The sequence below is a fragment of the Carlito syrichta genome, unplaced genomic scaffold (assembly GCF_000164805.1).
Source record: "Carlito syrichta isolate Samal-C Ts95f unplaced genomic scaffold, Tarsius_syrichta-2.0.1 Scaffold267524, whole genome shotgun sequence".
Lineage (NCBI taxonomy): Eukaryota > Metazoa > Chordata > Mammalia > Primates > Tarsiidae > Carlito > Carlito syrichta.
In genome coordinates, this window is record NW_007211620.1 from 60615 (window position 1) to 84771 (window position 24157).

The following is a 24157-nucleotide window of genomic DNA, read 5'->3' on the forward strand; positions in this document are numbered from 1 at the left end:
AACAGCAGGCAGATGGGTGGGTCAGACACATGAGTGTTGCCATGGTGATGGGATCTATTGGTCACCTCCCTGATGACAGGATGGATGGGCAGGCCAGTCACATGGATGAGAGGGGCTGGTGAAAGACAAATTCCTTAAGAGATGCTAATCTCAGTGTCTGAAGATTATCGTCTGGCTTCAGGAGGCCAGAAAAATTCCATCTTGGGCTCTGTCCTTGAATTCACCTACATAAGAAAAAAAGAAACTGAGGCAGACTATACGTAGAGTTTATTTGGGTCAAGTTTGAGGACTGCAACCTGGGAGCATAGATTCAGGTGGACTGGAATATACTGTACACTCAGATTAGCAGCAGTTACAAGTGAGTTTTTAAACGGAAAAAAAAGGCAGTTTTTGAATGGTTTATAAAGAATTTATATTACAATAACATAAGCTATTGATTGCCTATACATTGTTGAAATATTCCAGGAACATGAAGATAGTGGATGAGGCAAGTAGTCAGGAACAAAATACCTTTTAACTGCCTCTGGGCATGGGTGTGCAGGGTGTGACTGAAGTCCCATACTCCTGTCTCTCTGGGCCTGATCAACTTTCCATACCTCATGTAGCCCAGATTGCTGTCAGCTATTTTTCATTTCTCAGTTACAAGGGTTTGCATTTCTGGCTGCTCATTAGAATCACCTGGGGAGTTTTTAAACAGTGGTTCTCAAACTTCTGTGTGCAGCAGAATCACCAACCCCAGGGTTTATGAAACAGGTGGACTGGAATGCAGTGGAGAATGTTCATTTCTATCAAGTTCTCAGGTGATGCTGAAGCTGTGGGCACTCCTGGCTACACGTTGAGAGCCACAGTTTTAAAGTACAAGGATTCTAGGCCTCATCTCCAGACTGATTCAGTAGGCTTGGGGATGGAAATCTGGCATTGTTCGTTCCACTCACTCCTCAATTTTAGTGTATCCAAGGGTGAGAACCTCACTGTTCCAGTGTAGACTGCTCGGTTTCCTTAAGTTACTATGTTGGGACCTAATGAACATTCCTCTGTGCCAAGTGTAGAGATTCTGCGGTATTTAAGGACATAAAATAAGCCACATAATAATGGACTTTAAAAGACACCACCGCGATTTTCCTTCAAAGGAATGTGGCTGCCATCCTTTGGAAGGCCTTTCTGATTATCCCCTGGGAATTTTCCAATACTACAGTAGAATCCTTATCAGTACAGCACTCAGAGATCTTTGGGAAAAAGTTCTTAAAAGAAGTGGGGTCCATTTGAACCCAAACTGCCCCTTCCTTGGGTCCCCTTGGGCTCGCCTAGCTCTTGTAGTCCCAAGTGAGCTGGGCATGCTCAGTGGGCAGGGTCGGTTTTGGGGGTGGGGGGGTACAAGTGGGAAGCCTGCTGCTCGGCTGCCAGGGATCTCTGCCTCCCCCACCTGCACGAGGCTGGGCCTGAGGAACCAGTGCTCAGCATCCCACCCCCTGGTGCTTGGACTTGGTTTTCCCCGCAAGTCCCCGCGCTGACATTTAGGCGGGGGGTCAGGAGGCCTGGCTCGCTTCCAGAGCGCGCTGGGGCGAGGGCATCGGGCTCTGACGACGGGGTCCCAGGGGTCCGCCCGCCTCCTAGACGCGTTTCTAGGCCCTGGGAAGTCTGCCTGCCCGGAGGCGCGGAGCTGGGGAGGCCAGATCCGGGGGCGGGCGGCAAGAAGTCCTCAGGTAAGCCAGCCCCGCAGGCGTGCAAGCGGCCGGGTGTCTCCCCTCGCCCAGACACACAGCCAGGGCGGCCCGCATGGGGGAGGGCACAGGAAATCCTCCAACCGCCACCGTCTTCCCCCGGCCTAGCCAAGGATTTCCCGTCCGCAGCCGCTTGGCGAGGCGGGGCGGCGGCTCTGGAGACCGGCACCGCCAGGGCGCAAAGCAGGAACTGCAGCTTGGGGTGAAGGCCACTGCGTCGGGCGCTGCGCAGCCCCACCCGGCAGGACCCGTGTCCCCGTGTGGTCACGTTCATTGGGCCGCAGAAACCTGGCTCGCTCGCCGCCCACTGGTTCGCAGTGCCCTCCACCCCCAACCCCCGGCCGGGGTTCCCGCTTCCACTTCCGCGTCTCCCCGCTGGGCCGGAGGAGCCTGGGCCGAGGTGTCCCGGCTGGATGCGGCGGCCTCGCCGCCGAGGTCGGCCCTCCGGGAGGGAGGAGGCTCGGGAGGGGGAGGAGGAAGTGGCCGGGAGGCGGGGGCGCGGCGGCGCCGGGCGCGTCGGGTTACACTCGCCCAGCCTGCCCGGAGTGACAACCCCGCGCGCCTCGCTGCGAGCACCCGGGCCGAGTCTCTGATTCCGGGGGAGGCAGACTCCGCCCCGGCTGGAGGAACTCGCTGCTCCTGCCCGCTGTCCCCTCGCGCGTGAGGATCAGCCTCAGGTGTGTGCTTCCCGGGAGACCCCTTCCCCGCTCCCTGGGGCCTAGCGGGGAGCCGTCTCTTTCTGACCCGGGCGAGTCTGCTGAGACTTCGGTGTTGGCGGTAAACGGTGGCGCGAAACTGGGGAAAGATGTAGAATTTCTCCCCAGCAACCGAAGATGGACTCGTTCTTATCTAGGGTTTCGCTGTTTACATTTTGGAGGTGGCTGGCGGCGTGTAATGCATTTGCAGTATACTTCACTTAGTAAAGTGGCAGGAGTTTTGGGCGAGGGTTGGTTTCTCATTCAAAGTTTATGCAAACTTTTAGCTTGTAGACTTGGCTAGTCTGCTAAGAATTGTTGCTCCCTTCCAAAGCAAGAGTGGGAACGATTCTGGAAGGGGCTGAGGCTTCCTTGAGAAATTCAGCTCTTAGAGTGTGACTGTCCTAGGAGGAAATGGAAGGTGTACACTGATGAACTTAAAGCAGCCTTCACTCCCCACGTAGTAATTTCTACCAGCAAAAATAGATTTGCAAAGAGTGCTTTGGCAGGAAGGTGTAGCTGGGTGAATGAAGTGCTGCTCTTAGCAGATGGTCTCTAGTCTGGCTTCCACCTAGTGCAGAGGAATATTCACTCCCAGAAGAGTTCCAAAGTAATTTACAAACACAAATTCTCACAAAGTGTTAGTGACATGGGCAACTCAAATCACACAACACATTATAAATATCATAGGAGGCAGCTATAGAAATAGCTAGCAGCTAATTTAGTTAACTTATACTTGTATAAATAGGTGAGGAAAGGAAGTTAGTAAGTGATAGGGAGTCTTTATTGCTAAAACAAAACTGTTTGTATTTTGCATATGTTCCAAGCTTAAAAGATTTGAAGTTTCTTTGTGGAGTGTGGAGGGTACTGGCAACTCTCACACTGAGGGCCAGGCACTTCTTTGTAGCTACTGACCACTCTGGTCTCTGAATCCTATAGTTCTTTGCCGGCCATCACATGAGAGCTGTATGCCATTGCCCAATGGATACCATGTGCAGGCTGGGAGACCTTGTGCTGTGGATGTTGAAACCCCCCTTCAGTTTCTCATCGGGGCGTTATGTCAAGTTACGACACTCTCTTGATTTTTATAAATCAACTCTTCAAATAATGCTGCGATATTTTAGTGAATAATGGATAAAATATGGGATTTGGGAACCAACTTTGTAGCAATGGTCCATTCTGATAGCTAACAGTCACTTTATTAAGAAATTCTAAGCAGCATTAGAGCTCTGCTTCCTTTTCTTCTCCTTATTCAGAGATGCAATGACTTGATTTAGGAATTGACAAGAGGGCCACAGTGTTACCAGTTGTGAGTGGGTTTTTCTCCCCTTCCCCCATCCCCCTTAATTTTTTGTAACTACTTAATCTTGTTATGGATGTTTTAAAATATTGGATTATTATTGTGCATAACCCATGTTGGCAAACTTTTATTACTCTGAAATTAACCTGTTTGGTTATTTGTTTTCTTTTATCACTAAAATATACATTTTATAAGAACTGGACTTAGTCTGCTTTGTACACTTTCTTTTTTTTTTTTTTTTTTTGAGTTAGAGTCTCACTCTGTCGCCCAGACTGGAGTGCAGTGGCCGCTCCTGGTCACTGCAGCCTCAACCTGCTGGGCTCCAGCGATCCTTCTGCCTCAGCCTTCCAAGTAGCTGGAACTACAGGCACCCGCTACCACGCCCAGCTAATTTTTTGATTTATTGTAGAGATGAGGTCTCGCCAAGTTGCCCAGGTGGGTCTTGAACCCACAGGCTCTGGCAATCCACTCACCTCAGCCTCCCAAAGCGCAGGATTACAGGCTGAGCCACTGAGCCCAGCTCGCTTTGTACGCTTTCAAATCTCTAGTGCCTAGAGTGGTGACAGCTTGTAGTAAGCACTCCATAAATGTTTTCTCAATGAATGACTGAACTGCTGAGTGTTGAGAGGGGAACAGACTTTGGCCTTAGGTAATCTTTTGAAACTCATTAAGCCTCAGTTTTCTTATTGGCAAAATGTGTATGATAAATGCTATAACACATGAAAAATGGCCTGTGATGTACTTGGTGGGTAGTAGACTTCAGATATATAAGAAAGAAGTAGCTTCCTTCTTATATTTTTCCTTCTTACATTCAAGTAGGAAAAACCAGGCAAATAACACAATTAGCTTGATAATTCAGCTTCAGTCTTTTTTTCCTTTAATTTGGTGAATGTGTGTGTTGGAATAGGGGGAGGAGAGGGGAATTAGTGGCAGTTCTGGTTATTAAAGAAGGGAAGCGATTTCCAGGTCATCGTTTAATTTTTCCTTTTTATTTTTGATGATCTCCACTTAGGTTTTCCAAAACCTGATTCGTTTTTAAAAATTTCAATTTATTTTTAGTAGGAACAGAGTCTCACTGTGTTGCCCAGGCTGGTTTTGAACTCCTGGCCTCAAGCGATCCTCCCGCCTTGGCCTCCAGAAGTATTCGGATTACAGACATGAGTCACTGCACTCAGCCCAAAGCTTGGTTCTTTTTATTTTGTCAACACCTGGACTCATGGGACTGTCCTAAGTGCAGAAACAACACTTCAGAGCACTAGAAATCAAATATGTGGACACTTGGCTTTTTAAATGAAGTTTTCTGTAGTTTTGTGCAGCATTATATTGTAATACATGCTAGATAAAGAAAAAATATCATTATCTTCTTTTAAAAAATTATTTATTTATTATAAAGATGTGGGGTACAATTCAGGGTTAGGCATACAAACATTGATCATGCAGGTACCCATGTTGATGAGGTATGCCCCTCCCTCCCCTAGCAGTTTCCCTCAACTGCCAGTCCCACCCTATTGTTGTCGTCTTTTGAGAAGCTTAGAGTTTGTTTACTGGAGACAAACAACTGGAGACATATATAAGATCTTGAATAATTATCTAGCCAGCAGTAGAATGTCAGCTGTAACTGTTTGCGGTTATTGAAGGGAGAGGTTTAATATGGGCTCAAAAGTGTTGGATGAGGAGACTCACTTCGGTAAGAGAGAGACTTAAAGTTTCCTGATGACTATAAGCAAAAAATCATCTTTGTTCCAAGAATGTTTGCTGTTTTGTACTTAATTGTATGAAAGAGCCAACTAACCAGGTATTTTCAAAAATGATCTTTCTGTTGAAAATTATATGAGAAATCTTCAGAAAATTTTATATGTGCATGAAGTAATGGTTTTCACTATGTCTCTGAAGTTTAAAGCCCAGGATTGGTATGAAAAGTTACAACTCTTCATTCCTGTCACTTTTAACACACTTGATTGAAAATGTGTCAGATAGCCTGCCTGTTATTCTATCTAATTGTGATGATGAGATATACTTTTTATATGAAGTATCTTGGGAATATTATTATTCATCAGGTTTGGGATTCCCCCTCCTGCCCCATAACTAGCTAAATTCAGAATTGTTATTTTGGGAGAGAAGGACTGAATGGAAATACACTAAGAAGATATTATTAAAGTAGGTTATAGTTGCTCATCAAAATACTTACATAGTTTCATCATATCTTACCACATTTGCGATAAAAAGAAAACTTGGAAGTGATGTGTTAGAAGAAGAAACTGATAAAGGGTGTGGTTTGACTGGGTACAGTGGCGCAAGCCTATAATCTCAGCACTTTGGGAGGCTGAGGTAAGAGGATTGCTTGAACCCATGGGTTCAAGACCAGCTTGGGCAACTTGGTGAGGCCTCCTCTCTACAATAAAAAGCAAAACAGCCGGGCTCGGTGGCTCAGCCTGTAATCCCGTGCCTTTGGGAGGCTGAGATGAGTGGATTGCCTGAGCCCATGGGTTCGAGACCTGCCTGGGCAGCGAGACCTCATCTCTACAGTAAATAAAAAAATCAGCCGGGTGTGGTAGTGCATGCCTGTAATTCCGGCTACTCGGAAGGATCGCCGGAGCCCAGCAGGTCCGAGGCTGCGGTGGCCGGGAGCGGCCACTGCACTCCAGTCTGGGCGACAGAGTGAGACTCCAACTCAAAACAAACAAACAAACAAACAAAAAAACAAAACTAGGTTTGGTGGTACGAGCCTATAGTTCTAGCTACTTGGAAGGCTGAGGAGAAAGAGTTGCCTGAGCCCAGCAGGTTGAGGCTGCGGTGGCCATGAGCACACCACTGCGCTCTAGCTTGGGTGACAGAGTGAGACTCCAACTCAAAAAACAAAACAAAACAATTAGGCCAGACATGGTGGCTCACTCCTGTAATCCCAGCACTTTGGGAGGCCGAGGTGAGAGGATTGCCCGTACTCATGGGTTCAAGACCAGCCTGGGCAACTTGGCGAGACCTCATCTTTACAATAAATCAAAAAATTAGCTCTCTAGCCTGGGTGACAGAGTGAGACTTTGACTCAAAAAAAAAAAAAAAAAAAAAGAGTGAGACCCTGCCTCAAAAATAAATACATAAATAAATAAAAATTATGTTTTATATTTTCTTGTTTTAGAATTTCTGGCATGATGTATGAAATAAATTTAAGAGGGAGATGGCATCAAATTCAACTCCAAGCGAAAAAGATAAGGGCCAGTAGGCTGCAAGCCAGGAAATCTCTAACAACTCTAGAATAGACCTTTTCCTGTAATATATGGTCAGGGATTGATCTCAGAAAAATTCAATCATTCATTTACTTATTTATTTTTTGAGTTGGAGTCTCACTCTGTCGCCCAGACTGGAGTGCAGTGGCATGCTCACGGCCACCGCAGCCTCAACCTACTGGTCTCAGGTGTTCCTTCCGCCTTAGCCTTCCAAGTAGCTGGAGCTACAGGCACATGCCACCATGCCTGGCTAATTTTTTGATTTATTGTAGGATGAAGTCTCGCCAAGTTGCTCAGGCTGGTCTCGAACCCCTGGGCTCAAGCAACCCTCTCACCTTGGCCTCCCTAAGTGCTGGGATTATAGGCGTGAGCCACCGCGCCTGTTTGGAACATTTAAGAAAAGAAAGCAAGAGATATTGATGGTTTGAATACCTGAAAGGAAGTTTAGATATTGATTGTGGTCAGAGTTTGTCCAGAATTCTAATTTGGGTCCTGACCTGATTGTGAACATTGTGACCATAGTTTGTTCTTTTTTTGGTGCTTGGTTTCTAGGATTTTCTTCTTTTTTTGGAAGTCCTTATTAGTTCTTTGGGTTGTGTATTTCTTCTTATATCATGTCTGTGTTCTTGTTTTTCATTTTTCAGCTGAGAATTTTATGTTGATTCTTTCAGAATCAAATTTCTGATTTATGTAGCAAAAACATGGTTTCTGATATATTTAGGTCAAGCTGTCGCAAAATTCGTGGGGAAAAATTGGTTAATAGAAGATGTTTCCCTCTTAACTAATTTAATGAGATATTGTGATATTGTTATATAAGAAATGTATTCATCCCCAGTTCCTTATTCAAGAAGTTCTAAGTCCCTTGGAGTCTGGAGTGATGAGTGTCTTTTTGTATACTGATGAGACGATAGAGGATTCTCAAATATCATCAGGATGGTCTTGGGGGCCGGTTGCCAGAGGAACCATCTAAGTGTGATTAGAGGGTTGGAACATTCAGCCCCTCCCCAGACCTCTGGGGAGGAACGAAGGTTGAAAATCAAGTTGGCGGTTGAAAATCAAGTTGGCCAGGCGCCGTGGCTCAGCCTGTAATCCCGTGCCTTGGGAGGCTGAGGTGAGTGGATTGCCTGAGTCTGCGGGTTCGAGACCCGCCTGGGCAACTTGGCGAGACCTCATCTCTACAATAAATCAAAAATCAGCCGGGTATGGTAGCGCGCGCCTGTAGTTCCAGCTACTTGGAAGGCTGAAGTGGAAGGATTGCGGAGCCCAGCAGGTCGAGGCTGCGGTGGCCGGGAGCGGCCACTGCACTCCAGTCTGGGTGACAGAGTGAGACTCCAACTCAAAAAAAAAGAAAAAAAAAAAAACAAGTCAGTCACCAGAGGCCAATGATTTGATCAGTTATGCCTACATAATGGAACCTTCATAAAAACTCTGAATTTCTGAAAGCTTCTGAGTTGGTGAATAATGGGAGTGCCAGAAGGGAGGTGTGCCCAGAGAAGGCATGGAGCTCTGTGTCCTTCCCCCTTGCCTTGCACTATGTACCCTTCATCAGGCTGTACATTTGTATTCTTTATAATATCCTTTGGAAAAAAACCTGGTAGATGTAAATAAAGTGCTTCCCTGAGTTTCTATGCCTCATGAGAGCAAATTCAAGGAGGAGATTTTGGGTACTCCTAATTTGTTGACAAATCTGACAGAAGTGTGGATAACCTGGGACCCACTATTTTCAGCTGGCAGCTGAAGTGGGGGGCAGTTTTGTGTGACTGAGCCCTTAACATGTGGGCTCTCCACTAACTCTGGCTAGTTGGTGTCAGAATTGAATGTAATTGTAGGACACTCAGTATCCCCAGATAATCAGAGAATTGCCTGGTGTGGAAAACCCACATCTTTGGTGTCAGAAGTGTTGTGAGCAGAGGACTGTTTTTTCTTTATATATGTATTTTATTTATTTGTTTGTTTTAGAGACGGGGTCTCACTTTGTTGCAGAGGGTGGAGTGCAGTGGTACAATTATGGCTCACTAAAGCCTTTGGCTACTGGGTTTCAGCGGTCTTCCCACCTCAGCCTCCCTGGTATCTGGAACTATAGGCCTGTGCTACCATGTCCTGCTAATTCTCTTGGTTTTTGTAAAGATAGGGCCTTGCTTTGTTGCCAAGGATTGAACTCTTGGCCTCAAGTGACTGCCCCAGCAGTCATGGGATTATAGGTGTAAGCTAGCAGACCTTACTTTAACTATGTATTAACAAAGCTTGAAGACATTATTTGGAGACATTACGTCATTATTTGGGCACAATAATTACTCATATACTGTGTTTTTTAACTGAGATATTGTCAGATTGTGGGTACTTTAAAAATAGTGACTGTTTAATTTAGATTTTTGAAGGCAATCCTTATATTTTTGAATAGTGGAATGTTCTTTGTGGAATCTCGTATTTGATTATCCATGTGTCCTTCAATAAAGGGTTTACTATAGAGGCAAACACAAACTCCATACTCTATAAGAGAGAGACTATTTTCAAAAAATGATATTTCTATAACCTGCTCCTGTCAAATGAGATGGGCTTTGAGTATGGCTTGGTAACAATGGAGTGACGTGCTTAGAATGTTTTATTATGGCCGGGCGCAGTGGCTCACGCCTATAATCCCAGCACTTTGGGAGGCTGAGGTGAGAGGATTGCCTGATTCCACGGTTTTGAGACCAGCCTGGGTGACTTGATGAGACTTCATTTCTACAATAAAAATAAATAAATAAATAAATAAATAAATAAATAAATAAACTAACTAGGTGTGGTGATGCACGCCTGTAGTTCTAGCTACTTGGAAGGCTGAGAAGAAAGGGTTGACTGAGCCCAGCAGGTTGAGGCTGTGGTGGCTGTGAGTACACCGGCGACAGAGTGAGACTCCAACTCAAAAAAAAAGAAAAGAATGTTTTATTACTTACTTTATATTTGCTGGTGACCACTCAGGCTAGGTAGAAACATTAGATGGTAACAAACATATGAGGAACAAAAGTTTATGTTCAAGGTAAACATGTTAGACACATTTTGGTCAATATTTTATGCCATTATTTCAAGAACATACAATAAGCATCTAAATGTACTTCAAAAGTGATGAACAAATACAGTTCAGAGTATTGTTCTCAAAAGTTGTTTTCTTTTTAGTTAGACTGAATAAAGAAAGGATGTTTTGTTTCATTGTGGTGATGCCAGAACTGCTTTGATCATGCCACTCTCTGTTCCACCCTTCCGTGGATCACTCTGTCCTATTGGATCAAGTTTCAAATATTTGATTTGGAATTTGTGGACCTCTCAGTCCACAGTACTTGGCCCAGTATTGAGTTTCTGCCCTTATCTTCTCTGGATTCAACCAAATTGGACTAATCGGAATTCCCTAACTCTGTCTTATTTCTACTGCTACCATATGCTAAAGCTCTGCCTTCTACTTCACTGTTTTGAGATCCTACCAATCCTGAAAGCCCTGTCCACTGGTCACCAATTTCATGAGGTTTTTCCCTCATAGCCTCTGTCAGAAGTGTCTTGTACATTTTCTAAATCCTTCAGCTACTCTTTTTATGCCATTCATAAGTCCTTTACAGACTTTGATGTACTGTAATTATTTGAAAACATGCATCATTTCCTTTCCTGCAGCCAATCATGCAGAACAGGGTTGGATCTTACACAATTTTATAGACCTCACATGCCTAATCCAAGTGCCTTCCATTTGTGTGGCGCTTAGTTAATAGGTGTGCATGAATGATTGCTCCATAACCCACTCACCCCTTAATTATTCAATAAATGAGTGAAAAGAATGGGTTGGGTGTGGTTGAACAGCACATACACACAGGCAGGTGTATTTCAGATAATGAATTCAACTGGATATTTAAAGCTTTGTCTTTTTTTAGGCCTCTCTTTTTTCTCTACATGTTTGGCAGTTTTAATATTTTAAGAACATATAGGAGAGGGAAGGGACAATATAAAGTAAATTCCTGAAGACCATCAGTGGAAGCATCTACAAACGAGGTCACCTCGTGTCCCTGAGGATTTAGCACCTCTGTCAGGACTCCTAGGACTCCCTTCTCTAAATTTCTCCCTTCTCCCCTACATACCTCCCTAATCCAGTCTCTTAAGAAAGAATCTGGAAAAAGAATTCATAACAAGATGAATGATAAAAGTTACCTTGTCATCCTGATCAAAGGTGGCTGGATTGTAAGGGCTGACAAAACTTTGAAGACTATTTGTGTAGTGTAGGTTGAAGGCGACTTTCGGTAGCTGCTTACTTCTGAGCATCCCTGAAGGCTATGTATCACCTTGTAGCCACTTAATTGTTGCTTTGACCAGTCTCTGCACCTTTCACTTTTTTCCTCTGTAAAATGAGGTGACTGGACTGTAGGAATTTAACATTTTTTAAAAGCATAAAATGTTTGTCTTTTTTTTTCTGCCTAAGAGAAAGCCAGTTTTGGCCTGTGGGTTCTGTGTACCTCTGGACCCTGGCCTAACTCTTCCTCTAATTGCCTGGAGTTTGGGGTTACCTTTCTCCCAGCCCCCACCAGGTGTAGCATTTACATCGAGAGGAGACTGCCTTCCTCATATCTCCCTCCAGGATTATGCTCATAGGATTCATCATAACAAGTAGATATTCACTTTTTTCTTTCATTGTGTTTCTAGTCTCCTTCCCCTCATCCCAGCTCACTATCAAGTAGTTGGGATACTTTCCTAAAAAATATAGATTGAGTTGGGCCTGGTGGCTCAAGCCTGTAATCCCAGCACTTTGGGAGGCTGAGGTGAGAGGATTGCCTGAGTCCAGTGGTTCGAGACTGGCCTGGACAACTTAGTAAGACCTCATCTCTACAATAAATAAAAAAATTAACCAGGTGTGGTGGTGTGTCCTGTAGTTCCAGCTACTTGGAAGGCTGAGGTGGAAGGAGCACCTGAGCCCGGCAGTTCGAGGCTGCGGTAGCCTGAGCATGCCACTGAACTCCAGACTGGGCGACAGAGTGACCAAAAAAAAAATGTGTGTGTGTGTGTGTGTATGTGTGTCTATTTGGATAATTTTAAAATAGGAAAGAGCTTAGAAATTTAACCTGGCTCTATCTTTTTCTTATTAATAATAAACAATAGAGATAAGTCTTTATTGAACAACTGCCGTTTTCTAGACTGAGCACTTTGTGTGTATTATTTTATACATAAGATGAACCCTGCCTTATCAGTGAGCAAACAGACCCAGAGCAGTTAAGTGACTCACTCAGTGCCACATACGTAGTTATTTTCTGTTCTGGCACAAACTTTGTTGAAAATTGTGTAAAGAAATAATAGAATCAAGAGATAATCCTGTTCCTATTTCTGTAATGTATTTCCTGATTTTTGCTACTTTGGATTTCACAGCTCAGCTCATTGAACACTTGCCTTTGAACAGTTATACTTCCTAACATGTTACCTTGTGCTTTACCAGTTTCCACCAGTGATGCTGAACTTGTTCATACAGTTGAACATGCGGCACAGCATGCCTGTCTGAAGCAATATTTCTTGCTTCAACTTCTAGAAGCTCATGACATTGTTAATATTTTCTTTTCTTTCTTTCTTTTTCTTGAGTTGGAGTCTCACTCTGTTGCCCAGGCTGGAGTGCAGTAGCACGCTCATGGCCACCGCAGCCCTGACCTGCTGGGCTCAGGTGATCCTTCTGCCTCAGCCTTCCAAGTAGCTGGAACTATAGGCATGGGTCACCATGCCTGGCTAATTTTTTGGTTTATTGTAGAGATGAGATCTTGTCAAGTTGCCCAGGCTGGTCTTGAACCCTGTGGGCTTAGGCAATCCTCTCTCCTCAGTCTCCCAAAGTGCTGGGATTATAGGTGTGAGTCACTGTGCACAGCCAACATTTCCTTAGACTTTCTTTTTTTTTTTTTTTTTTTTGTGACAGGGTCTTGCTCTGTCACACAGGCCATAGTGCAGTGGTGTGATCACTGCTCGCTGCAGCTTTGAACTCCTGGTCTCAAACAATCCTCCTGCCCCAGCTTCCGGAATAGCTGGGGCAATAGGTGCACACCACCAAACCCAATTGATTAAAAAATATTTTGTGGAGATAGGGTGTCACTATGTGGCCAGGCTGGTTTTAAACTCCTGGCCTTAAGCGATACTCCTACCTTGGCCTCCTAGTATTTTTGGCATGAGCTACTATGTTTGGCTAAAATTTTATTAGGCTTATTGGATATGAAAATCTGCATCTTGGTAGCAGTCTGCTTTTTTTTTTGCTACTGGGAAAAATGAAAGCAATCATGCAAATTGGAAGTACACATAAATTTATGTTCTCCAACTTTAACCATGAGGCAATTCTTTTACCTGTTTTTAGATTACACCTTTTTCTTATTTATTTATTTATTTTTAAATCAATATTTTTTATTTTAATATTGTGGGGTACAGTTAAGGGTTAGGTATACAAATATGCTTCGTTCAGGCACCCTTGTTGATAAGGAGTGTCTCCCCGTCCCCAGACAGATATTGACTGCCGTTAATCCCACCTCCCTTCCCCTCTGTCCCCCCCATAGTTTTCCACCACTGTCAATCCTTTTCTTTCTTTTTTTTTTTTTTTTTTTAGTTGGAGTCTCACTCTGTCGCCCAGACTGGAGTGCAGTGGCCGCTCCTGGTCACTGCAGCCTCAACCTACTGGGCTCAGGTGATCCTTCCAGGTAGCTGGAACTACAGGTATGCATCACCTCACCTAGCTAATTTTTTTTGTGTGTGTGTGAATTTATTGTAGAGATGAGGTCTCACCAAATTTCCCAGGCTGGTCTCGAACCTGTGGGCTCAGGCAGTCCTCTCACCTCGTCCTCCCAAAGTGCTGGAATTATAGGCGTGAGCCGCCGTGCCTGGCAGCATATCTACTTTCTAAACGCTTAGTCTTAAAAATGAATGTATGTATCAGTTTTGCTCATACACTGTTGAACGGAAATCTATTGTGTTGTGACACTTATCTGCAAGGGAAATAAATGGTACATGTAGTCTAGCTGGGAGTCCAGGAAGAAGAGAATATGGATTTTTGGTAAGGAGTTAACTTTCTCTTCACGGGTTCCTTATAGCCTAAGATACTTAGAAACTAGAGATGTTATGTCAACTCTTAATATTTTGCTCCTTTCTGCATCTTCCCTGCTTCTGAATCTGTCAACTCTATCATTAACTACCAGCTTAGAGGTGGCTATCCAAAGTTGATGCTTTCCCTGATACTCTGGATCCCCTTTCCATTCAGACACTTATTTTATGAAATTTCCTCATGTTCACTTTCATTTTTAAATATTTACAAGAATGCTCAGGATCCGCTCATCACAGAAACTAACAAGACCATTAACCAGCACTGTCCCTTCACCCCGTACTCCCCTCTCACTACATGCTCATTGTCTCCTCCATGCTGTTCTTCCTCCAAGTACATCTTATACATTATTTTTCTACTTCTCCTTATATTCATTCCACAACTATTGGGAATCTGGCTTCAACCTCAGGTGGATTTGTTCTTTTTATGATGTTGGTGTCCTCCTGACTGGCAACCCAGTTGGATTTTATCACTTAAAAATCTCTGTAATTTTGCTCATTCCCTTCTCTGTGAAATTGAGTTTTCACTAGGCTCCTGTGACACCTTGTTCTTCTCTTGGATGACTTATGGAGCTCTTTGCAGGCTCTTTCCCTTGATACTAGAATTCCCTGGGCTTGTTTTTAGTTTACTTCTCTCTGTTGAACTCTTTGCACTGAGTTTATTAATAGCCCTCATTTCAATAAATCCCTAATCAATATTCTCAGCTACACCTCTTCCCTGAGCTCAGACATTTCCACTTGTATATTCCATAGTTGGGACAGGACTCAATGTTTCTTCCTCCTTCTCCCCCATGCTGTTTCTTTTGTCACTGAAGAGCACCATTTTTTTTTTCTCTTACCACCTACATTATCCATTCATTCATTAGGCTTATCAATCACCTGATATATGCCAGGAATTTTTCTACAACTTAAGATAGTAGTGGTATACAAAACAGAAGCATTTCTGCTCTTGTAGAGTTTATATTCTAGTGGGGGGAAATAAATAATAGCAAATAAAGAAGAGACATATGAGATGTTGACAGCTGTTTGATTATTTTGGATTTGGTTCACTGGGGAAGGCCTCTCTGAGGAGTTGACATCCAAGCTGAGTCCTGAATAACCAGAAGGAGCTTGCTGTTAAAAGGTGAGGAACAGAACGTTACAGGCAGAGGAGACAGTTGGTATGAGAATCATAATAGTCATCTGATTTGACAGACAGCAGGAAGTGATAAACCTGGAACTTAGTGGGTAATGGTAAGAGGTATCTATATTAGTGCTCTGTGACTGCTGTAACAAGTTGCCACAAACTTGGCAGCTTAAAGCAACAGAAATTTATTCGTTCATAGTTCAGGAGGCCAGAAATCTGAAGTCAATTTCATTTGTGCCAAAATCAAGGTGTAAACAGGCCACACCCCCCCTCTTGAGGCTCTAGAGAATTTGTTCTTTTTCTCTTTTAGGTTCTGGTGGCTTCTGGCATTCCTTAGTTTATGGCTGCATCACTTCAGTCTTTGCTTCTATGGTCATATTGCCTTCCCTTCTTCTGTATGTATCAAATCTCCCTCTGCCTCTTTCTTATAAGAATATAAAGTAATTGCATTTTGGGTTCACCTCAGCAATACAGGTTAATCCTTTCAGGTTAATCCTTTCATTTTAAGATTCTTAATTTAATCTAAACATTTGTAACTTTCTTTTTTTCCATATAAGAAAATCCTCACAAGTTCCAGAGATTAGGATGAGGATATCTTTTGGGAACCACTATAATATCCAAGAGGAGCTTTAAAAATAGCAAGGGCCAGATCTCATATGGGTTTATAATCCAAGGTAAGATGTTTAGATTTCATTCTAGGGTGATAGAAGGCATTAGAGGTTTATGTGCAGGAGAGTGAAGTGATGTAAATTTGCTATAAAGCAGTTTTTCTCAATTTGTTTTTCATTGTAACTTTTCAGCATGAAAAAATTAAATTAAAATTAATTAATTAAAAACTTAATTTCTCCCTAACAAGTGAGTACTGCTTAAATACTAAAAAATAAGCCTTTGATGGGTAGGGCTGAGATTTTGAGTGCTTCAAGCAATTGTAATATATATTATATATAATTTCACAAACTAACAGAGGGCGATATTGCTTCCACTGAAATGCATACTATCAAAGACTGCTCTGGCTGCTAAAAGTAGACAGGAATATGGCAAATGGGGGAAGAAAAATTAGAGTAGAACTTCGGTTAGGAATCTGTTTTAATTGCCCAACTGAGAAAATATAATTGTATGACAGCTATTGTATTAATGATAGAAAGAAGTGGATGAATTTAGGCTAGGTTTTGTAGATGAAGTTAATTGAATGAACTTGCTGATAGATTATTTGACAGGAAGAAAAAAGAATCAAAACAAAGTTTTGCATTTTTTACTTGAACAGCTGGACCATTTACTGAGAAGGAGAGAGCTGAGAGAGAAGCAGGCTTGATGTATGATAGAGTTTCTGTTTTGGCTCTAAGTCTGAAGTGCTTGCTAGACATTCCTTTGGAGATGTCGTTTAGATAATTGGATGAATGGAGTTTAGAGATTCTGAGAGGAGTTTTGGTTGAGGATACATAATTAGGAATTATTTGCATATAGGTTGTGTTTGATACAGTATGGTGTGACCTGGAGATAATGTATATATAGAGAAAAAGGTCATGGTAGCAACTATTATATAGTAGAGAAGGAAGAGTTGCCAGTGGGATAGGAAGGAAAGCAGGAAAGCATTGAATCTCTGAAGCCAAGAGTTCAAGATGTTTTAAAAAGGAGATGGTTCTACTATGTCACTTATAAAGCTTGCATTTGGTGAAAGAGTTCATTTGTGGTTTTGACAATCTAACTTGTAGTTTAAGGAGAAAGGCTGGAGCAAATGATTATCGGATTGAGTTGTGCAAGTGGAGACAGTGCTTACACACAACTCTTTCAAGAAGTTTTGTTATGAAGGGAAGCAGAGAAATTGAGGAGTTCTTGGAAGAGGATATTCGTCAAGGGAGGGTTTGTTAGAACCAAGGGATAATGGTGAATTTCTATGCTGACTGAGTGATTCAGTAGAGGAGAGGAGCAGATGATGGCAGGAGTGATGGGTAATTGTAGGAGTAAAATTTCTGAAGATCCAAGAAGAGAGGAGATCTAGGGCATAGATGAAGGGGCTGGTCTTTACTAGACATTATTTTTTGTAAGAGGAGAGACTACTGAGAGAGCAGGTACAAAGATTGCTTGTTGGTCATGGTTTGGGTGGGGGAAGGTGGAGTTCTTACCTGATTCCTTCTACTTTCCCAGTGAAGGGTGATGATACTGAAATGGGAAGAGGTGAAATAGGTTTCAGAAGAGATATTTTAAAAGGCTATTTTTAAATTTTTTTGAGTTGGGGTCTCAGTCTGTTGCCCAGACTGAAGTGCAGTGGTATGATCGCCACTCACCGCAGCCACGATCTCTTGGGTTTAGGCAATCCTTCAGCTTCAGCCTCTTGAGTAGCTGGGATTACATGTGCATGCCATGAGGCTTGCCTAATTTTTTGATTTTTTTTTTTTCCTAGACACAAGGTCTCCCTATATTGTCCAGGCTGATCTCAAACTCCTGGGCTCAAGCAAGCCTCCTGCCTTGGCCTCCCAAAGTGCTGGAATTAGAGGCATGAGCCACCGCACCTTGCTGAAATGGGTATTTTGAAACATTCCAGGGAAATGTAGTAGGATTGTTGGTCACTAGCAATTTGCAGCCATGAATTTAAATTGAGGCCAGTTTCTTCAGCTGTTTGGGTGGAGGTGTGGACCAGGCAGATAGTTAGGCTTAACCCATTTTGGGAATTTGTCAGGCAGAGAAGAGAGAAGCAGGAAGAGAAGTACAAGGGAGTTAAGGGTGCTTGCAAGGGAGGAATTATAATGATGGACCTTTATTCTAAACTTGGCAGGAAGACAAGTGACTGATAGACAAATAGTAGGGTCAATGGATTGATGAATCAGAAAGTGCCAAGGTGTTGGAATGGAAATACTAGAGTACAATAGATAAGCTGAAGACAGAGAAGGCGGTATTCACAGTGTGGCGTACTTGAAACTGAAGTCTCAAGCGTTGGTAAAATAGGGTTGAGCATGTTGCTTCATATCTGTAATCCTAGCACTTTGAGAGACTGAGACAGGAGGATTGCTTGAGGGCTGGAGTTCGAGACCAGTCTGGACAAGTAGTGAGACCATGTCTCCACAAAAAAAAAAAAAAAGAAAAAAAAGAAGAGGTGATATAAATAATCCTGATGCCTAAATCAGAGTTTATAGCAATGAGAGTGGATGACTGATGTAGGGTTAAAAAAAAGATTATCAGAGGTGAAATGAATGAGGAATTGGAACCTCCAAGTAGTTGTAGAAGACAGGAAGCATGAAGATAGATGAGTTTGGAAGAGAAAATAGCTAAGTGCTGAGGTCACCAGTGAATGAGGAGAAAACAGCAGTAGGTGGGTAGGGGACAGCAAGAAAGGATAATGCGTGGTAAAGTCTAATGGCATGAACTTCCAACAGGTAAGATTTTTGAAAGAAGATAGAGGAGAAATTGGAAGTTGAACTGGAGAGACACTTAAACCACCTCCAGATTGGAGGATTTTTGGGGTATGAACAAGGATGTTACTCAAAATATTTAACAACTCATATGTAATGGGAACCCACAGATGCAGGTCTTTGATCTGGAGCAGCGTCCTGGGGGCCTTTTGTGAAGCTAGGCATTAACTATTTAATCTCTTTATTACAAGAAGGTCCCAGGAAAGGTGCTATTTATCAACTACTTTAGAGATGTTTTGATATTTTAGCAACTAGTACAGCCATCCTTGAAACTAGTCTTAAATGTGAGATTTAAATAATCTCTGGTTGATGTAATACGGGGAAACAGTGTTATTAGGGTTTAGCCTCCAAAATTGAGGTTAAATCTTACTGTCTCCATGTTTTCGGGGTTTAGCTTGGTGAAAGGAACATTCAGAGAAGAGGTTATAATGGAATTTGCTGGGGATAGATTTTGAGTTCCAGAGGGCAGAGTGGGAGGGAGGGAGGGCTGGCTGGGGAGGTGAGAGATGGGGCAGACTGCTTCTGGTGATGACTGAGGTAAAGAGGCTTGTGGAGCGTGGTGGAGTTAGTCCTGGTGATGTCCTGGGGGAAATTGGATGGAGAACATGTGGCAACTTCTGTTGAATTAGTAGTTAAGAGTGAGCAGAAACCTTCTCAGAGTGTCTGTAGCCCAGGTTATCTCCTGAAGGCATGGTGGCCTGTTAGAGTATAAATTCCTTATTGGGGGACTGACTGCTCTTAGATGGCCAGTAGCACGAAGTGCTCTTAGGGCTTCTTTTCAGCCAGGGTGGTGGTGTAACCCCTGGGAGAGGAGCCTTTTGTTTGACAGAAGGTAAGAATTGCTGCTTCTGGGGACAGTCATCTTAGCAGTGCTTCCTCCAAAAGGACTCGGACTCTGTGCTCTTCCCTTTGTTATTACTGTCATTGTCTTAGTATCAGCTCTCACGAATTGTGTCCAGTCCCCTGATTTCTCTGCTCCCAGATTTATGTCCTTTTGGTTTATCTCTCAACACTGCTATGGAGAATGGGGAATGAGAGCATGATCTTTTAAATTCAAGTAGGAGACTCTCTAATCCTACTAGGAATGCTGTAGAGATTAATGTAACATATATAAGTTGACTGGCACAGTTTTATAACACAGTATGTAGCCAAAAAATATGCTTAAAAGCCTTTGTTGGCAATAATTTGCCTACTGGCAAAGTCCAGATTCCTTTGAACTGCACATAAGATTTTCAGCAATTTACCCCTTCTTGCCCTGATGAGTCTCATTGCCTCCTCGTTTGTGACTACTCATACCACCCTGTGCTCTAGTCAGACCACACCCCCTTGTTTTTGAAAATGATGTGGTTGCTCATACAATCATGTCTTATTCATACTCTGGACGTGGTGAACCTTCAACATTAAAGTTAAATGTTTTTTCTCTGGAAAAAATGATGATATTACCTGCCTTCTCTTTCATGCAGGGGTATTCTCTTAACCCCTTCCTTGTTCAAATCTTATTTGTATAACTTGTATGTGTTTTAGAATCCTCTTCTCTAAGCTGTGAATTTCTTAAAGGCAGAAACCATAAATTATTCTTCTTTGTTTACATGGTCTGACACAGTAGGTACCCAACAAATGTTGGTTGTATGAATGAAAACGCATTGCATATTTGAGTTTACATATTGTTTTTCTTTTGCACTCTAAATTGTATTTTATATGTCCTCTTTTTTTTCTTCTTTTTAATAGGGGAGGAAAATTTTTTGATGAAGTAGAGGATGAATGTAGAGAAAAAATGGTGTTCATGTAGTTACTTAGGATGGGAAGTAGACTTCGTTCTCTGTTCTTTTTCTTCTGCTGAGTGAGTGACTTCTACTACTTGAATTATCCAGTGACTTTGCTCTCCATAGTCATTGTTATATGGTGAATTGTAATCATTATCGTTTTAAGTGGTATACCCAAAGAAATGCAAACATCAGGTAAATGTGGTTTTCTGGTGTGTTTAGGCACAATAGGTTGGGCATTTTCTAATGCCCACTTAACAATTGCAGGATTAGTATGTAGAACATTTTGAAACCTTAGTTAAAAGTTCAGTTCCTTTAGGTCTCTTCATGTGTTAGTTTTTTGGTTCCGCATAAACTAATTAATTCTGTGTTACGAAGAATTGAAGTAATGTAAATCAGATCAGCAGTGAGAGTAGGAAGGGCAATTGTGAAATGAAGGAGTGAGTTGCTCGTTAGTGCAGATGGATAGGGAGTGGTGGTAAGGGGAGGACCAGGTTGGGTTGGGAGGTGGTGGAGGAGTCTGAGCGATGAAGGAGATTGTGTGGCATGGGTAAAGGATGAATTCTCAGTAGACTCTTGGCCTGTGGTTGGCATGCTTTGCTTGAGTGACCAAGCAAGACCCATTTTGGCACTTGAGATGGGATCAGTGACCCTCATTCCCCAGTTTTTGCTATAAGGTTAACCAAAGACATGGTAAATGTTTTTATATCCTGAGATCAAGGTATCATCCTAAAAGGGACACATTCTCGAAAAACAATTACTTCATAGAGCTGACAGTTTCTATATCATTTTGGTTTTATATTTTTTTTTGTAAGGAGAATGGTGTCCAAAGTTTGTGATAGAGCCGGAAAGTAACTTCTCACCTTCTCTGAACTAAAAATAAATGCCAAGAAGTACTATTCAAACAGAGGAAAAAAAAAATCACTCTTGTGGGTCAGAGTTGTACCAGTGACTTGGGTTAACTCAGGTCACAAACCTTTGACCAGATTTCTTACAGGGAATGCTTTGAATCCGCCAACTAAAAGACTACTAGAGATAGAGATATGAATACTGGACTCCATGTGATTGGAGACTGACCTAAAGTGAAAATCGGCTTGCCTCCTCTTTTTTTTTTTTTTTCTTTTTTGAGTTGGAGTCACACTCTGTCACCCAGACTGGAGTGCAGTGACTGCTCCCGTCCATTGCAGCCTCGACCTGCTGGGCTCCAGTGATCCTTCCACCTCAGCCTGCCAAGTAGCTGGAACTACAGGCGTGCGCTACTACACCCAGCTCACTTTGATTTACTGTAGAGATGAGGTCTCGCTAAGTTGCCCAGGCGGGTCTCGAACCCACAGGCTCAGGCAATCCACTCACCTCAGCCTCCCAAAAGCACGGGATTACAGGCTGAACCACCGAGCCCGGCTTGCCTCCTCTTAACTTCTGTAACAGGTCACCTGTGACCTGGAGTTAGATCTGCATTAGTTGTTCTGTTTTATAGGGATGTATTTTGATCGAACACTCCAAAATAACAGTATTCGTTTTGTTTGAGAGAATGTTTATTTTGGGGAGAGACGCTAGAGAAATGCCAGATGAGGCTGACCTATGTTTTTTCAGGGAAATGATGGGATTTATTTCATTAACCTGTGAGTCTTAAGTGCACCTGGTTGATCAGAGCAAAGTGCTGGTCATTGTAACTTGTGACACAGTTGAGATTTTATAGATGAGGAAACTAAAGTTCATAGTCACACAGCTGTTAAACGGCTAAGTTGTAATTCAGTCCAGGGCTGTCTGTGTCTGACCCCCACACTGGCTCCTTCCTGTAGTGAATGTTCTATTGAGAGTCAGTGGTGTCACTTGAACACCAAGAACAGCACCCTGTGACTAGCAGGATCCAACCTATGCCCAGAAAAGTTGCTGTGTTCCTGTAGGCAAGCAGTGAATGTTCTATTGAGGGTCAGTGGTGTCACTTGAACACCAAGAACAGCACCCTGTGACTAGCAGGATCCAGCCTATGCCCAGAAAAGTTGCTGTGTTCCTGTAGGCAAGCACTGAATTGCCACAGAGTGGGAAGAGAGAGAATGTTTGGCCCCCATTTTAGAATGGTCTGTCCTTCCTCTGTACACTTGTACTTGTGGAGTTCCTTTAAGGCCTAACACAGTGGAAGGGCTCCTTGGGTGTGTTGTTATCAGAAAAGATTCTATGCCTATGGAGTTGAACTTTGGGGAACACCCAGTTCTAGGATGTTCAGTCAGATTTGCAGTCTCTGGTTTGAATAATTGGAATTTCCAATGTTGTCTTAAATCCCTGAGAAAGTATAATATGCAATAACTAAAAATGCAGGGACAATTTTGGTGCAATTTAACTTAGGCTTAATTACTTATTGTGTCTGATGCTCAAGACAAATTTATCCTAGTTAGGGTGGAGACTGTTCTTCATAATGAGGTAGATAATTTTGTGACATTTCCAGTTTTTTTTTTAGTAGGAGCCTCACTCTGTCACCCAGGCTAGAGTGCAGTGGCACGCTCACAGCCACTGAAACCTTGACCTGCTGGGCTCGGGTGATCCTTTGCCTCAGCCTTACAAGTAACTGGAACCACAGGTGTGTGCCACCACACCCAGCTGATTTTTTTGATTTATTGTAGAGATAAGGTCTCGCCAAGTTGCCCAGGCTGGTCTGGAACCCAGGACTCAGCTAATCCTCTCGCCTTGGCCTCCCAACGAGCTGGGATTACAGGCATGAGTCACCATGCCCGGCGACATTTACAGTTCTTATTTCAAGATTCCTAATAAGGAAAGGCAAACTATCCTTCTTCTTTCTCTATATGAGTGTCTTACTCTAGTTCATTAAAGGTGAGAAAAGTTGTGTAACAGGAAAATCAGTCAAGTAATGGTCAGATGACATGGGATTTAAACAAATGTCAGCTATCCATCTGCATGATGCTGTTTAGAGTTCTTACTTTTTTCCTCTTATATGTGTGCATTCACACTCCTTCCTTCCTTCCTTCCTTCCTTCCTTCCTTCCTTCCTTCCTTCCTTCCTTCCTTCCTTCCATACTTCCTTTCTTCCTTCCTTTTTTTTCCCGGGTCTTGCTCTGTTGCCCAGGTGAGTGTAGTTGGCACTATCACTGCTCACTGAAGCCTCAAACTCCTGGGCTCAAGTGAGCTTCCTGCAGCAGACTCCTGAGTAGCTGAGACTACAGGCATATACCACCACACTCCACTAATTTTAAAATATTTTTGTTTATTTTTTGTAGAGATGAGGTCTCGCTCACTATATTGCCCAGGCAGGTCTCCAAATTCTGGCCTCAAGTGATCCTCCCTAAGTGCTGGGATTACAAGTGTGAACCAGTGCACACAGGCTATTTGTTTGTTTTTTACTTACAAGGATAATACAGCCTCAATTTAGAAATCTAGAAAATTATGTACACAAGGAAGAAAAAAGAATGACCTGGCAGAGCATGAAAACTCACGTCTGTAATCCCAGCACTTTGGAATCCCAGGGTGGGAGGGAATGCTGGAGCCCAGGAGTTCGAGACCAGCCTAGGCAACATAGTGAGACTGCATATCTAAAAAAACCAAAAAAACACATTAGCTGGGCAAGGTGTTGCACACCTGTAGTCCTAGCTACTTGGGAGGCTGAAGTGGGAGGATCACTTGAGCCCAGTAGGCGAGTCTGTGGTGAGCTGTGGTTGGTTCATTGCATTCCAGCCTGGGCAACAAGTAAGACCATGACTTAAAAAAAAATAGACAATCCTACCATTCAAAGATGAGATTTTTAACATTTTGAGGTATATTCTTTCAGTCCATACCTGTGTTTACTTTAAAACAGAAATACTCACACACATACAGAGAGATATTGTTTATCTGCTTTT

The 24157-nt window shown here is 42.9% G+C and overlaps 1 protein-coding gene across 1 annotated transcript in view; it reads left to right on the plus strand.

Annotated features, from left to right (window-relative positions):
- Positions 1–1359: 1359 nt before the first annotated feature.
- The window catches only part of GPD2 (glycerol-3-phosphate dehydrogenase 2), a 152970-nt gene continuing 130172 nt past the window's right edge, over positions 1360–24157 (plus strand). The window contains 1 exon segment of the mRNA XM_008052218.2: positions 1360–1703. The gene's annotated coding sequence lies outside the window, so the exon portion shown is untranslated.